The 18,064-nt window shown below is 32.6% G+C and overlaps 3 long non-coding RNA genes across 3 annotated transcripts; all 3 read left to right on the forward strand.

Annotated features, from left to right (window-relative positions):
* The first annotated feature begins 3,106 nt into the window (after positions 1–3,106).
* LOC128178026 (uncharacterized) lies at positions 3,107–5,588 on the forward strand. The gene is made up of 4 exons (XR_008242893.1): positions 3,107–3,171; positions 4,720–4,935; positions 5,228–5,327; positions 5,511–5,588. It is a non-coding gene; the product is annotated as an uncharacterized LOC128178026 (long non-coding RNA).
* A 2,714-nt stretch (positions 5,589–8,302) lies between these two features.
* LOC128179016 (uncharacterized) lies at positions 8,303–10,748 on the forward strand. The gene is made up of 4 exons (XR_008243033.1): positions 8,303–8,391; positions 9,930–10,151; positions 10,339–10,444; positions 10,672–10,748. It is a non-coding gene; the product is annotated as an uncharacterized LOC128179016 (long non-coding RNA).
* Positions 10,749–13,626: 2,878 nt separating this feature from the next.
* LOC128178334 (uncharacterized) lies at positions 13,627–15,021 on the forward strand. The gene is made up of 3 exons (XR_008242940.1): positions 13,627–13,730; positions 14,575–14,808; positions 14,931–15,021. It is a non-coding gene; the product is annotated as an uncharacterized LOC128178334 (long non-coding RNA).
* Positions 15,022–18,064: the final 3,043 nt, after the last annotated feature.

Genomic DNA, 18,064 nt, shown 5'->3' on the forward strand with positions numbered 1-18,064 from the left:
GAGAACGTGAAGAGGGCTCAGCAAGTCTTGTCCTCTGTCACGTTTTCTTACCTTCGCCCAATTATTGCACATGTTTCAAGAAAGTAACCATGTATTTTATATTAAATGAATAATAATATACTAACGTTTTTATTAATTAAATATATTTTATTTAATATTAAAGTTTTTAATTGGTTTACAAAATCTTACGATACATCAAATCTTTTTAGCATACTTAATAATAAGAACAAAGCCCTACATGATAAAACTTTGCTAGATTGATATCATTCACTCCGATTGCAAATTAAAATCAAAAGCAAATAAATGATACAATCATATCTTTCCCTCGCATAATTAGATTATTTTGGCGTACATACATGGTCTCTTCACGAATGAAAGACATGGTCTATGAAATCATAACAAACCTTTTTCTTATCCTTTGGTGTTAATATTTTATACAGTTTTGTTTAAAGTTTTGAATTTTTAAATCATTAGTAGTTGTCGATGATAATTACTAATCGTCAAAATACTTTGATTGTATGAACTTTTATTTGGAAGAAATGGCGTTTTAACTGTATTTCTATGTTTTTGTTGCTGCTCAATATCTCGGTATCATCAAACAGAGTAAATCTTAAAGCCATTTATGCGATAAATTAAAATGGACTTAGAGGCTATTTTTGCTCAAATACATTGTTCTGTCCATTCCTTTTTTAAATATGCTTATTGCCAAAGGCAAGCGAGGGAACTCTGATTTTTTATTGAAGTATTGAACAGTATCAGTTCCAATTCGGAAGGCTCCAGCGCCAAATCGACTTCGTAAAATTTTCTTTAATCAACCCTCCTACCTTTTCCCTGATTTTTTTTTAGGATAACTAAATAACACTTGAATTGTGTGTTAAGAAAGCAAATGTTATTTAATTTTTTAGAGTGGCGACTGACACTTGGTATCCTATTAATCATAAATCGTTAAACTGTATAAGGTTAACGGTATTCTTTTTATCTTTTCCACCATAATTGTGTATATTTATACAGTATTGTAAGGGCTTTACGACTTTCGGTCGAAAAGACCTATTGTTTTCGTCTTTTTTATTATTATACTCGACAGTTTTGTGACAGCGATTTTTTAAAAGCTGTAAGATATATTGATTCAATTATGCAACTGTTTTACAGCAAACCTTTCAATCAATGGAATGTAAGGTTTTGGACTTCCAATTCCGGTACTTCCAGAACCTTGAGGGACAATTCTAAAATTTAAGAAAACGCAATATTTTGTTTATTTTTTAAGTTTGAACCTTCAAATTTTAGAATTATATTAATCTTGTCTAGCTGTACAAAATTCAAACGTTGACAACAATCTATTTCTTACCGTTTTTGAGATACAAAGCCCAAAACTTAAGAAAAAGGGGTATGAAAAAACAAAAACATTTAAATGACCTTTAAAGTTATATATGATGCCTGAACATTAATTAGCATACATTCCGAGTTTCATTAAAATATATTGACAACTTCCGATTTTATAGATCGATGAAAATCGTCTAAGGGAACTTCAATGTTAAACAAAAATCACGCGTCATTCGTTTTCTCAAAAAGTTTTCAAGGAAATGTTACAATATTTCATTTATATAATGACACGCGCGATCCGCAGACCGGAAAAGTTTTAAGTTGACCATTCGAAAAAATAAGGGGTCTACAGCCCTTTAGGGGTTATAAGGGCCTAATGATCACAACTTTTGTAAAATTTATTTAATATGAGTTATCCCGCTTTGCTTAAATAACGTATATCGATCAATACTCTTAGCATATTAAGTCTTAGATCCGAGAAATAAGTTATTACGTTTAGTCAATTTTTTTTTATAAATATTCTTAACGAAATCGAATATATATCTAATTATACAATTCTGGTGATATCTTTCTTTTGACATTGCATTACTTAAATGTTCTGACATGTATTTAGGAAAAGGTTATACTATTTGAAAAAAAAAATATGATTTTTCCTAGCATTTTTAATCAAAAAAGGGTAAATGGGGTGTCGAAAAGACGGTTGGAGTCCAAAAAAAGTTCTAGTTTAATTTTGTTTTTATTTCATTTTTTTTATCATTGGTGTTTCTCATTGCAAGTATTATAACTATGATTGTAGTAATAAAAACTAAAACAACAACTTAAACAGTATATGTATGACCTGTCATTTAACAAAAATTACATTTTGATCCTCATTTCTATGTTTTTGACGTTGCTTAAAAATCTTGCTGGTATTCCATCGAAAAGAATAAATCTTAGTGGGGATCGTGCAGGGAGATGGGCATTTAGAGTAATCTCTTTTTTCTGACATGCTCAAGATAAAAAATAATCATTTGGAGTTACAGTCAAGATACAGAGTTCAAAACCCTTTGTTATGCTAAAAAAAAGCTCGTCTAGTTCTTGTTTACATAAGTGTGGTATTGGTATAAGTTTCAATTAAATGTTGCCTTTTTGTTGACTATATATTATTTCTGAACACAATGAATCAGGTTGTCTTGCTTGGGAGAGGTCATCAATGGTAATTACTGTACTTTATATTATTTGTTAACAAATTTAAGACTCAATCTTTTTTACCATTACAATGATTTCTTACCGCTGTACTTCGCTTGTATCCTGACTTCTAACATTCAAATTCATGGTCAATCATTCAGTTAACAATTTTCAACATAAAAAGTAAAACATTCAGTTTTGACCTCAAATCATGTCTAGGTCCCTTTAGTGTCTAAGTGAATAAGATATTTGATGGACGTTTTAAGGGCATTTTACTGGAGAACACATTTTACCCAGACTAGAGATATAAGAAACATATTACTTCCTGTGTTTCATTACCCCCCTAAAAGCCAGCAAACCGTACAGAACGACTGAATTTGAACACTGACCCCGAAATACAAATCAACAAATCCCCTATATTATGGTTAATCGAACACAGGGTGTGTTCAACCAGCTTCGATATCGTTCGCCCAATTGAACCCTGTGGTTAATCGCAGACGTGACGTTGACTTCCATGCACTAAGGCTTGGGATACCCTTGGGGTACCATGCCCTTACCGAATTTCTGAAATCTAGGTAAGAGGTTAAACGGCTCAAGAAAGGTCATGTCCACACAGAGTATAAAAACACCATCTGTCTTTCAAAGAGGTTGCATCATCCATTACATCAAGCAGTTAACTAAAAAGTAAGTATAATGACTGCAAAAACCGTATTTTGTTAGCATAATGCATTGATAAACAAAATCATCTACTATTTTGCATTGTATTCAAAATTATTAAAAATGGGTCTAATTTGATATAGTTTAAGGATTTGTATATCATAATTTCTTTCTTGTTTTTCCAGTTTTCTTTCTGTCTTTTTTTGGGGGGGTATGCATTCAAGAGTAGAGTTTGGTACTGGTATTTTTCATTGGTTCTGTGCAAACTAATAACTTGAGCACGAATAGTTTGCACAAATTTAATACTAAACTCTGTCCCAAGATATTTTGGATTCACGTTTGGACGATTTTTAATAAAAATACACTTACCTGTGAAAGAAGTGCAATTGAAATAGTTGAAAGGGATATTTTCCAAGATAATTTCATTGACACATTATCATCTTTCACTCGGAAAAATTCACAGGAACGAAAACAGATTCCTTACGGAGATTTATAATGGGGAATGTTTACATCTTTTCTCCATTCGGAATACACTCGGAATACATCGCGCAATATTTCAACGTTATCATCCGGGCTTGCTGCAATGCAAAATCTCCGTAGACATCACATTTTTTAGCATTGTATTGAAACCTGATAAGCTAACAGGGGCGTTTTGACTGAGAAATCTTGGAAATTTTTCATACTTTTGAATGAACATCGTTTGGATCCTGAGGTATTTATAAATATCAAACAATTATGCCAAACGTGAATCCAAAATATCTTGGGACAGAGTATAGTAATAAACATTTTCATTGTAGATTAATCGCAAATTACAAACTTTTTATAATTTTTTCACGACTTGACTTGTTTTCTAAAAAATGAAATTTTCACACAGTGTTGAATAATATGGAAAGTTTTTTTCACTCTTAAAACTCCAGTCATTTACGGATAGAGCTTTATTTTAAAATCATGATTTGCTGGATATTTATTCATTCCTCTTCGATCAATGTGTACACTTTACAGTTCACTAAACAATTTCTTGACACAAACCTACCTACATGTAATATAAATTTAAAACTTATTAAAACTGGAATGCAAACAATTCTGACCTTAGAAAAATGTCAATATGTAATTACATGATCTTTTTTTTATCTGAAATTTCATTGTCTTAATAAGGCCTGTAAGTAATTAAAGATTCTTAAGGTAAAGTTTTTCCAAAAGCTTGTTATTTTAAAAGTAATTATAATTTAAAAGTTGTAAAATTTCCATTAGCAACGTTTTAATTTTATTTTTTTATCCAGTAAGGCTGTCCTGGCTCTGTTGGTCGTCTTCGGTTTTGCTTGTTCTGTTTTGACTGGAAGTTAATTTGTTATTTTACAAGCAACTTTAAATAAAACATATAAAGATTTTTAATAATAACGTTCTGTTTTGAGTGGTTTTTATGTCAATGAAGGTTGTATTGACTCTGTTTGTCGTCCTCAGTTTTGCTTCCTTTGCTTTGCATGGAAATTTTGGCTTGTTATTTTACAAGCAATTGTAAAAAATATTTGTAAAATTGTTAATAAAAACATTCTGATTTTAATTTGTTTTATCCAGTGAAGGCTGTTTTGGCTCTGTTGGTCGTCCTCGGATTTGCCTCTTCTGCTCTGGCTGGAAGTTACGGTGGGGGTGGTGGAGGTTACTATAATTACTACAAACCAGCCATTTATCCTCAATATGGATACGTTAAACCGTACTATCCGGCACCCGTTGTTAAGGGAGGTGTTGGTTTTTCTGACGGGTCAGGAATAATCATCCCTATAATCATAATTTGTAAGTATATGATTTCGACACTACTATTATAAGGCATGTCCAAAACAAACAATGCCCTCAATTCAAACAAAAAGAAAGAATTTTATAACTTTCGATAAATAATTCCTATTTTCTTTTTTTTTTAAATATGGAGAGATAGATAGATATAAAGTCAGATAAATGTTGAAATCAAGAAAATGTTGAAAATAAAGTCTGTTTGGTATCAGTGTTAGGTACTAGCAATAATAACTAGCATCGAAGCAGTCTTGAGCGATGGCATCTAAGTACATATGTTGTTGTTTATCACATACAGTTGTCTTGTTGGCTGTCTTCGCACCAGTGCTTATTGGCTCCCTGGTTTCCAGTAATGAAGCTCTCTGGGACTCAATTGACAGAAAATAAAAATAATACAGGTAAGTTTGAATACTTAATAAGATCAACCACTATAAAAATGAAACTTTTCTGCTTTTAATGCATGAATTTCAACAATTAATCAGTGACCTATTTTTCCAAGGCGAAAAATAACTTTTAAAAGGAAAGTTGGAAGGCTTAAAAAATTAAATATATGTTTTTCATTTTTTTTTTCTCTCTTACAGGAATCAATAGGAAAAGGGAAAAAATGTTGTACTTTCACTGCCTGTATCACAATAAATATTTTGTACGTCGATAAAAAATATGTTTACATTTATTTCTTGCTATTTTATACAATTCCATTTGCTGTCAATTGCATTGTTAGAAACTGAATTTTAACAGATGATTTTAAAAAGATAAACAATCATAGCCAGTTTAGTTTTTGAAAAGAAAATAAAACTTTTTCGGGACGAAGTAAAATTTTTCCATATACATTGTTTAATTTTTTTTTCCAAAAACGTAAAAAATCACATAAAACGTTTTGAAATCCAATGGATTATCATATTATTTTGACCACCTCCATTAAAACTCTCCTTCAAACTTTATTGTGTATAAAGCCTTTAAACAAATATGCACACTGTATGTTCTTACCAATACTTCAAGTTGACACACAACTTGGGCAGGTGTGATATGATAGAGAAATGTCTCTGTATCTAGAATCAGAATATTAATCATATGATAGTTACGGGGAAAACTCTCAATCGTGGCAAATAACACGATTACTTTTTTCATTGGCTAATATTTTGAAGCTGAGGGACTTGATCACTTTCTATCTATCGACCATAACATCTGATCGGGCAAGATAAATTATGATTGGTAATCAGAAATAGACTTTATTTATGATATGATTGCATCATATTTGGATAAAGTTAACCATAAAAACACCAAACCCTAGGTCAGACACGGATCTTTAACGCCTAGTTGGTTGACTGACATCTTTCCAATTGTTGACAACTCTGTTCGTCGTATACTATGCGATAAATACCTGTCTGTACAATTCGGTTAGGACACGTGTGCATAACCTAATTATTTGTCAGGGAGCATCTAAAAATATCATACATGTGTTTCCAAGCTCCTGGTTGGGATGAGGGGTGAGGTAGACTAGGATACACATTAGAAGCAAATATTGGTTAGTACAGAGGTTTTTAACATTAAAAACCCTCCTTTGTGTTTGAATACAAAATTCACTTAAACACTATGCCAATTAGGTTAACGGGGACATCAGGTGGATTAAATTAAAAGTTTTAATAAATCACTTGAACATACTGATGATCACATTCCAATTATCATTTTTCTTACTTATTTTAGTCAATTTATATCATGATTACATACATGTGCAAAATATAAACAATACGTAAGAGACGGAAAACGCTTAGCCAGAAGGCTTCAGATGGTCTCTGCAGAGTGTGCATTCTCGCCAGGGAGAACAACGTACAATTGTTTCACTATATGAACAATTATTTTAACCATATATGGATTATGATATATCAATGAGAATATGGTATAAGATTATAATTATATCAAAATATGTCTTATATGCACAACTCTTTGGTGTTGCTTCAATTAAATAACAAGTCGGAACACAGATGACTTTTGTACATAGTTGTTCTTGCTAAATCTCAGTCTAAATGAAATTTTAACAATAAGTAAAACGCATCGTTAATGTTATTATGATTGTAAACAGCACATACTCTTTAATTTCTTGCCATGTTTTTCTATTTTCGATACTCAAATAAGTAACTTAGTGGATCGTTTGAAGAGTTATTCAAAGAAGTAACTTTGTTGATCGTTTAAAAAAAGTTGTGGAAAATTTATTAACATTATTGAGAAACTCTTTTCACCATGCGGGCAGTAGAATTCCTCATAAGAAAAATTCTCTCTAAATCACTGTACTTAGATAATTGTTGTTCAATGTAGATTGCTCCGTAAGTCAGCTAAATTTATAAATGTTATTAAGATGAGTAACATGATTGTATAACATGAATGTGTATATTTAACCGACAAATGTAGGTATAATTATCATTTAACGGGCTATGTGAAGTGAGTCGGGGGTAAAACTGCCAGACAACTATCACTTTATAATCCAGAAAAGGTTCCTTGCAGTTACATTCTGTGGTGTAGAATCTAAACAAGATTTTGGAAGAATTGACAAAGTTCCCCAATTCTTGGTATTGAAATGTAGTCTTTATTTTTACTACTCTGATTTTGTTCATACTTGCATATGAAGAACCCTTATTTTATCGAAAACCTCGTTGATGCAAAACCGTAAACAAGACAGACCTTGGTATTTTTTAATACCAAAACCGCCTTTTGTAGATTTCCTACTCAAAAGCTTACAAAACGGGTAGAGTTTTTGAACGAGACCACGATGAATTTTCCATACCAACAGGTAAGGTTTTATTTTTTGCAAACACGATTCCTTTTAAATTTGCTGTTGTTTATCTAGTCTCAATATCAACTGTATGTATCTTTTGCAGTATGGCATCACTTCCTGCTAAGACTGCCGAGTTCTGAATCACTAGTACTATGTTCCACTTCATAAAGTGCATTGTTGCTTCCAACTTGACGATCATTATTGCAATTTACAAGAATCTGAATTGCCTCTCTTTGATGTCCTGTCCACTTTCTAGCCGCGATTTTGATAGCAACATTATAAAACATATTGTTCATATCCATTCAGTAACCGCTTTAAAATAAATGCGTGTGCTATAGTTTTTCACAACTTTCAACAATTATTAATAACGATGAATGAAGTTTCCATGAATCATATACAGCATGCACACATACTATTTCTATGATAAAGGGTAACCATTTTGTATAAGCTTAATCTTTTTATGCTGATTGGGTAATATTTTATTTCAGAGGAAATGCTTTCAGAAAAGGAAATACGGGGGAAGAGTTTTGTGATTGGATGTATGTTGCATACAGTTCCACCTATCTTGTGAACACGTGGTAAAAGGTAACGTGATTTGTGCAAGTGCATGTCAACAAAATAGTATAAAAACCCTCTCTTTTTTGGAAAAGTTGCTTATTTTCTTTCTACAGTAGGCAGTTCATAAAACAAAAGTAAGTTTTAATTAAATGTAATTAATTTGGAGCAAATTTAACTTGAATATTGTGTAATATTATGTTCACGCAGCTTTTTGTTCTGGGAGTTTGTCTTTCTTTCTTTCTTCTCTTTTTCTTTTTTTTTTTTTGGTTGTTGGTTTTGGCGGAAAGGGGGGGGGGTCTTGTAATGTACAAACTTGTCGGTTCTGATTCAAAATAAAGTATAAATGCATTTTTGCGATTTTTAATTCATAGGTCTTTCTGGGTTTTTTTTTTAAATATTGACTTGAATGTCAAAAAAACGACTTTAATCAAATAGAGTTTTTTTTTCATTTAACTGTAACGTATTGTAGATATGTAAACTTTCGGAGAAACAGAGCGTGATCTACAATGATCCTGTTTTATGTTTGATGTACATGTATTTTTGATTTACCTGTAGAAAATTCTTTTCAATACCATTTTTCCAATTTTGGATCATTCGCATATCGCAAGGGAGTGTTAATACACGAAATTCTTCCAATATGTTCCGAGGGATATTATTGTTCGTCAGGGGAAAGAGGTGTCCGAAACCTATTCATGGCGATTTTACTATTTACATTTTATGAAATCATTAAAAGTAGAGGGGGGGTGGGGGTGTTTGACACCCCCCTCCCCCTCCCTAGACCTGTACATGGCCTTTCTCCAAAATACTGTTACTGAATAAAATGTACACAGAAGTTGGTATGTGTACTTGTACAAGTATTTGACAAACAGAGTCAAAGTACTGAAGTACTGACGGGAGTTGATTTTATCGATTATTATTCATTTTAAAATCAACGACATGTTACTTTGCTTGGCAATTAGTTTATAATCCGTCTTTGAATTATGCACATTTTTATAATATGAATTCTCGGACTTTTCCGACAAGAATTTCAAAAAAAACCGTATGAATCGCGTTGTGTAATGATTAAAGATACACTTGATTCCATCAAACTATGTATAAGTAATCGAAATATTCAAAAAATTGTATGGATCCAAGCAATAATGAACTCTAGTCTCGTTCAACCAGATGCTCGGCTGTCTCCGTTAAAAGAGAATGCATGTGTACACCAGCTCACGTGATAGCTTGATGGCGCGACCTCTAATTATAGAATGACTTGTCGGAGATTTACGGAGACAGCCGATGGTTGAACGAGACTTTATTGAACTCTGGCGTATGAATACATACGACTGCAAAAAATATCTAAATTGTTCGTACTATTTAGCATCTGACTATTTTCAAGGTATTCATAAATAAGTTTCTTAAAAGCCAATGCTTCAAGGTACATTACATCGAATTTATCGATTATTTTCTAGAACTAAATCTTGTCAGCGGTGATGATTTGTGCTTAGGTCCAAACACTGTTTCACTTTCGGTTTGCCAGAGTAACTGCATAGGAGAGTTGATTAAAATCAACCCCCAAAAATCTATCGAAAGGAAACTTGCAACTTGCTTATATTGTATCTGGACAGATACACTACACAGAGTGACGTTTTCATTGTACACTGATCTTATTTCAACTTTCATTTTGATTCAGTGAAGGCAGTTTTGGCTCTGTTGGTTGTCCTCGGTCTTTCCTCCTGTGTTTTGGCCAGAGGTTATGGAGGGGGTGCACAATTCCAAACCTATGCTGCGTACAGGCCTGCAGTATACCAACCGGTTGGATATGCACAGACCTATGCTCGACCTTATACTGGAAAGGCGGTCGGCATTTCTGGTGGTGGAGGGAGTGAAATCATCATAATTTGTATCGTCATTTGTAAGTAATCATAAGTTTGATTCTTTAATAAATATATAAATGGTTTAATTCATAAATTTTGCGGATAAGCATCACAAAGAGGCTAAATGAATTTCGTTATTTTATTTTGTACAGAGAGAGAGAGAGAGAGAGAGAGAGAGAGACCTAACTGAATGTATTTTATTGCTTACATGTCTATAATTTTCAGTCGTCATAATCGCTGTAATTGCACCAGTGCTTATTGGCTCCCTGGTTTCCAGTAATGAAGCTCTCTGGGACTCAATTGGCAAGAAATAAAAGATAAATAAAGGAAGGTTAGAGTTATCAAATACATGAACATCCACTTCATCGTACAAAACAGTCATTCGAAATTTCAAATATATTAAACTTTTGTCCATCGTTCATAGCCACAAATAAATTGCACATTTTCTCGTTTTGAATTTCATTTTTCAATACTATAAATCCAATCATCCTTTTTTCCTGCAGTTTTGATCATCATTACGTAATTTTAAAACATTGGATTGTTTCATTCTCTTTTCAGGAATCATAGGATAAGGGATTTTCATTGTAATTTGTACTGCCTGTACCACAATAAATCAGTTTTGCATTTATATTGTCTTTAATTCTCTGTTTTTATTTTTATCAAACTGGTAAATATAAATTCAAAAGTTGGTATGCGTTGCACAGAAAATTGGTGTCTATTTCATTCCCTTTCTGAAAATTACTTGACATTTATAATACATTGAGGTTTCTACATTTATGGAAACTATCCATTCTCAACATCTTCGCTAGCCAAGAGTTCACGATCCTCTCTGTTCTTCTACAAGCAGAGTGGATCGTTAACTCTTGGCTTGCGAAGATGATTCTCAATTACTTTCTGTCGTTTCAACTCTGAAGAAACATGCATGTCAAATACATGTATAGAGTTGTTCTCTTTTGCGTAAATGTAAACCACAAAAGTTTTGTTTTTGATATACAATTGATTCTTTGTGACAAAATCTTATAACAAATGCGCATTAAAAAAGTTTTTGTCACATATCAAATAAGCTGTCTTTGAATTCACCTGTAATGATAAATTTAACGCAAACGGTATACACACATTTTTAAATAAGTTAATTTCTAGCAAGTAATGCTGGTATCATATGGCACACATAAATCGATTGTGTAATATACTAATATGTTACCAAAATTATCATCGAGTTAACTCCTTTAGGTCGTCTTGTATTATTACATAGACCGCTATGTTTAATCTATCGGACATGGTAAAATCTGGGATAGCTAATATACAGAGCAAAAAGGGGTAAAATAACTCAATGAATGTTAATCAGTCCCACCGAAATTCCACCAAGCCCGTGTAAGTCAACATCCCGTTAGATTTTGTCAAATCTGTAGAAGCTCCCGATTTCTCGCCTGAAGGGTTCGATGCAGGCGATGGATAACTAATAGAAAATGGGGGAAAAAAATAAGCCCAAGAACTAGGGCATCACGTTCACGACAACTACTCAAATTCAGGCGCTTTACAAATGAAGTACATGGTCATACCCGCTGTATATTGATAAATATCTTATATATGTTCAGCCTTACTTGTATTTTGTTTTTCAAATGCAAATTGTGCAAGATGCCTTATCTCATCTACAACATGTATGCCTACTCTTCTTAACAAGGAAAAGAGTGACATTTACCAAAATCATAAGAGAATGTGTTTATCCAAAATTACTATATGCTTGTTTTAATGACGATGAAAATACAAGAATTTCACCGGAAAAGGAGGTGTTGGGGATTTGTATATGAAATCCCTCAAAGTGCTTACTTTCTATCGAGATCCATTGTTTTGATTTTACACATCAGATAGTCTAAATACTATGTCTCCAAACGATTTAGATTTTATGGAAAAAGACATACTTATTGAATCGTGACATCGATTCTTTGTTCAGACGGCCATGATCCGATTAACTAGTATCTACAGCTCCTCGTCAGTTTTTTTTTCAGACGAGACAACAGAGCTGCAGCTAAATTAAATTGAAGCTATTTAAGGTCAGACGACACGTTCCTCGAGCATCTTTTTTGTATCTCGTCCTATTAAAGAGTTCGAATAAAAATAATTCTGATTTTTACCGAAGCTGGTTTCAAAAATTATATTTTATCATGCTCCTTTCTGTACTCTTGTACGATTGGAGATAAATTTGTAATTTCAATCATTATATAGCAAACTGCATACAAGTACTCTAGTATCTCGCACAAATTCCTGGAAAAGTACCCCAATTGTTTACAAAAAAGCTTGTCAAAGTAGTAGTAATACAAACAAATTCCTGGAAAAAGTTTTATAAAATTGAGGAACGTGTTGTCTGACCTTATATGATGATAGATTGGGAAGAATAGGAATATTAGAAGCCGAAGAGTTTAAACTCTCATCTCTAGAATTGTCCGCTAAACTTTCTATTCTTTGGAAGATAATTTGCTTGCACCGGTCCTTTACAAATAGCTTCATTGATATTATCATTGCACTCTGCTATATCTGATTGTCAGATTTGCATCGGAGATTGATAAACTTGGACGAGCTGTTGAATTTTTATTTTCTTTACTTCTACTGCATTGGTCTTGCTCAGATCTGTTACACACGAAGAACTCTTTTTTTTAATCCAAGATCTCGTTATCGCAATACTTTCACCCTTGTAAACCATATACAAAATTAAACAGCAACAATAGTTGCAATTTTTAATGGTTGAAACGCCTTTTGTAGTTTTTTTCTACCAAAAGTTTACATTAAGGGCAGTATGGGCAAGTTTTTTGCACGTGGGCACAAACAAATTTCCATATCAACGAATAAGGTTTTTAATATTCGAACCTAATTTAGTACATGTGTATTTGATCGTACAATTTAAATTTACAGCTGTGTATCTAGAATGTCAATATCAACCACAGGCGCTTTGCTCTCTGTAACATATATTTATATATATATGTCATTGAGAGCAGAGCAGATAAGATGTGTATTAACTGCATACATCTATATAATGAAGTACGACTTTTATTTCTGCAAACACTGGTAAGTTCTGCGACGAACAATCATTGAAAGACCTCTGCTTCTCTAACTTAACGAAAGGTGGAGGTCTTCAAAAGGATCTGAATCGCTTTGGTTAGTGGGGCAAAATATCGCGTTTAATAACTAGTTGCAATTTCAATTGTGACATCATACACATATACTTTTGTCTATTTTCATATGATAAAACCTACAAAATAAATGGTTACTGGTATAACTCTCAATAAATTATCAATGACGATGAATGCGAGTTTTCATGGATCACACAGAGATTGCATACACTATTTCTAAGATAAACAGTACAAAATAGACAGATTACTTTAAGCATATTCTTTTGTTACTAATAGAGCAGTATCTTATTTCTGAATAGGTGCATCCAAAAAAGGAAATTTGGGAGAAGAGTTCTGTGATTGGATGTAAATTACACATACAGGAACCACCCAAAAAGAACACGTGGTAAAGGGTAACGTGACACGGTAAAGGGTATGACAAAAAAAGTATAAATACCCTCTATTTTGTGGAAAAGCGGCTTCTGTCTCCATATAGTAGGCAATTCATAAAAAGTAAGTATTTACATATAGTAATAAATTTAAAGTAAATTTAATTTCAAAGTGGTGATAATGAAAGTTTGGTTTTTCTTACCTTATTTTGGGAAGGGGGGGGGGGGGAGTTTTTCGTTTTTAGCTAGAGGACAAACACATTTCCGTTCTGACTCTCAGAGAGCTAAAATTTTGTTTTCGAGAATTTATTTTCTCGAGTTTCCGTTAATATTGACTTGAATAAAATCCATCGCGCTCTTTTTCTATGCAATTGAGATTTTTATTTGTGATGAATACCTAACTTAACGAGGGGAAACACAACAAAAATCACAATTATCCAGTTTCACGGTGTGAACATTCAAAAGTTCATCCAGTTTTAACAGAAGAATATTTTTTTTTAAATACTGTTTTCTTTCTATTATTTATTTCTTAAATTATTTTGTATTTCCAATTTACCAAGGATATTTTTTTCATTTTTTCCCCATTTGATCGTTTGCTCATCGGGAGTATGTTCGTTAGCGGATCTAGAATTTTCCCCCGTTTTCTTTTTTTTTGGGGGGGGGGGGGGGGGTGTTGGGGAAATTTTTGTTCACCGGAAGGAGGGGCTATCTTTGGTAATTCTTTTTTACTATGTGACTTTAATAAGTTTCAATTATTGGTAAAGTCTTCCGGACCCGCTCTCTCTAGCTCTCTGTAAATCTGTGTCTTCAAAATTATATTGTTTAAAAGCTTCCCAGAAGTTAATACATTTACTTGTATCAGTATATGGCGTAAGGAAATATCTATAGCAAAAGAAACTTGCTTCTTTTGGACCAGAACGGATTGAAAAATTAATATTGATCATATCTCAACTTTCATTTTGATTCAGTGAAGGCAGTTTTGGCTCTGTTGGTTGTCCTCGGTCTATCCTCCTGTGTTGTGGCCGGAGGTTATGGAGGGGGTGCAGGATACCACACCTATGCTGCATACAGACCTGCAGTATACCAACAGGTCGGATATGCACAAACATACAAACAGCCATACTATGTTCAACCTTATACTGGAAAAGGGGTTGGCATTTTTGGTGGAGGCAGTGAAATCATCATTATTTGTTTTTTCTTCTGTAAGTCAACTTATTCTTTTTAATATTCAATTTATTCGTTTGATAAAACTGTAAGTATGCTTCACGCATAATTAATAACTCACATTAATGAAATATTATGTTATTTTTTTTTCTATTCTCAGTCATCTTAATCGCTATCTTTGCACCAGTGCTTATTGGCTCCCTGGTTTCCAGTAATGATGCTCTCTGGACTTCATCTAAAAGATAAATAAAGGAAGGCAAGAGTTACCAACTACACCTTCGTGATTCGTCAAACATAACTGTTATTTGAAGATTAAGCTATGAAACTCCTTACCTATCATACAAAGCCAAATGAACCTAAGATTTTCTAATTCTTGAATTCAACGATAGTAAATTTTCGATAATCTTTTTTTAAATAGATTTTATCATTACGTACTTATATTTCATTGGATTCTCTGTTACTTTCTCTTTACAGGAAAAATAGGAAAAGGGAACTTTATTGTAATATTACTGCCTGTACCACAATAAATTATTTTTGCATTTATTTTATATTGTTTCCTTGGTTTTTTTCTAATAATTTAATTCTTGTTGTAACACGCTTTCTGATATTGGCTAAAAAATATTTAATATCGTTTAAAGGATGTTGCCTACGAGGCTTTGCCGAGTCCTAGACCGTGAATCTTGGCCCTCGGTGGAATTTCACTATCCCACACGAGTATATAATGAATGATTATTTTTCTCGCATTATATTACCTTAAAAAATGATGTTTGACAACTTTCTGTTATGACGTTCAAAAGATTACTTTCAGTTTATTCCTCCGCATGCTTCAAATAGTGCAAGTCAAAATGAGAGCATACGACAGTTTTTTAATTTAAAATATGATAAATTGTAAATAATTAAGCAACACAATTACTTAATGGATAATCTCAATGCACCATTTTGCATTTCCCTACAGCAGACAACGTTTGTTTATGTTTTAAAACGGCGTAGTAATACACAGTGTAAGACAGAAAAATCTCACACTGCACTGCTGTCTCACACCGGACAAACCGATCTCACACCGGTGATAATGCGAGAAATACATTTCCCCTTTTTTAACTTTTACCTGGTATGTACACTGCACCAATATGTCATTGTCTTTTCAGTCTGACAAGTCCTATGTTTGTGTTTAGTGACATCTATATGCATTACTATTACATTGCAGTGAAATAATCTGCAGTTAAAACTCATCTTTCTGGTTTAAAAAAATAAAATTCTAACATAATTGTTCATTGCAATAATACAAGATCTGATGATGATATTCCTTTTTGAAGTAAATGTATACAAAATGGAAGCTTTACCCAAGCAAAACTGAAAATTGCTCGTGAGGAGAAGTCATAAATATCAAGTGCTAGTTGACAAATACAACAGTAATTGAAATTATATCAAATATTAACATAAATTGTGTGCAAAGAAAAATGCTGTATTGAATTTGTTTTTCAAAAAATACACAAAGAAAGTGATGAACCAGAAAAAAAGAAAACTCTCTCTCTCTCTCTCTCTCTCTCTCTCTCTCTCTCTCTCTCTCTCTCTCTCTCTCAAAATCAAAGTGTTTTAAACTGATTCACAAGTAAGCATGCATTTCACATAGAATTGATGTCTATTTTATCCTTGAATGAGAGCAATTCATTGGGATATCTATTGGAAACTGGCTCCTCTCAATAATTTTATTTTGTTTTATCCCTGTGAGTACAGGTTTGTCAAAAAGAATATAATCAAAAGCTTTTCTTCTCTAGATAAAACTGTATACCCTTGGCTACGAGTGTTTTATTTTGGATACACAATGGATACTTCATTACAGAAGCTGAAAACAAATTTGCCTAACTAAGGTTTGTATCACATGAATTAATTACACTGTTCTTGAATTCACCTGTAACTTTACCTCTTTACCTTGATCAACAAGAATAATAGTATGTTAATTTCTTCCAAGTATGTCTCAATATTGCTATCGGATAGCAAATATTTACCGAATATGCAACATATGTTTCTAAAGATGACCATCTAGTTGATGATTTTTTTATTCGTCTTGTATCATTAATAGTGGCACTTATACAGAATTTCTTATGCATAATCGCAACATTTCTTTTCCTATGAAATCCGAATAACATTTTCTTTAATTCCATATCGTCAGGTTTAACAAAACATTTTTGTTTCTTAAAAATATGAAAAAGTATTTTTTATTTAAACAGGCAATTATTTACGCCTGAGGTGATAATAGCTGTAGGTATAACTGTACTTACCAACCCTAATCAGTCAGTAGGGGATAAAATCACTGTCATTTTATTTCCAGTAGCATTTAAAATAGTTTTTGAGCTATAATCAAGTTGTATTGAGTGTTTAAAAAATATAATGGCGTCCAAAATCGTAAGTTACAAACTTCAAGAAAGATAACTCTGTTTACAGAAAACTCTTAAAAAACATGGCGTCTAAAAGCGATCTAGTTGGATTACAGAACAGCAATTTCTGTTTAATACTTAAAAATTAAACACCAGAATAATTGCTGGTCTGTTTTAAAAAAAATAAAGATCGTTTTATAATTATTCATAATTAATTACACCTGCATGAGGTGATAATAGCTATATTGGTGGCTGTAGGTGGCATGTCACCTAAAACAACACAAGCTAACACACCACTTTTAAAAGGGGCTATACCATCTTAATCAGTCAGTAGGGGATCAAAATCACTATCATTTTATTTTCAATAGTATCAAAAATATTTTTAAAGCTTTGACAAGTTTTCATTAGTGTATCAAAAAAAAATGGCGTCCAAAATCGAAAGTTATTAATCCAGGATAGATGTCTTAACACCAACACTTAAAATGCATTGCATCTACAAATGACAACAGAGGGGTCAAACACCAATATTAATTAGCTAGAATAAAGTAATGCTTGATAAAATGTGATTATTTGATTGACAATCTGTAGACTGATTATCCAGAAAAAATTACCCGACTTATAAGAGGGTCAATGGCAAAATCTTGTAAATGAACCTGAAAAATGGCAACCGACTTATAGGCGAACAATACTTATAGGCGAGTATATACGGTAGTCAATGTGGATGGAGACAAGATAAATGTTGTTTCTTTGAGTTCACGTTTGTTACGATTATGGATATTGTCACACTTTTCCTTGTCTAGAAGAGCAGACATACACTTTGTAGATGAGATTAAGCCTCTTACGTTGCATTTGAGAAACAAAAAACAAGTAAGGCTTAACAGATATAAGGTATTTCTCAATATACAGCAGGTATGTTCAG

The sequence above is a fragment of the Crassostrea angulata genome, chromosome 3 (assembly GCF_025612915.1).
Source record: "Crassostrea angulata isolate pt1a10 chromosome 3, ASM2561291v2, whole genome shotgun sequence".
Lineage (NCBI taxonomy): Eukaryota > Metazoa > Mollusca > Bivalvia > Ostreida > Ostreidae > Magallana > Magallana angulata.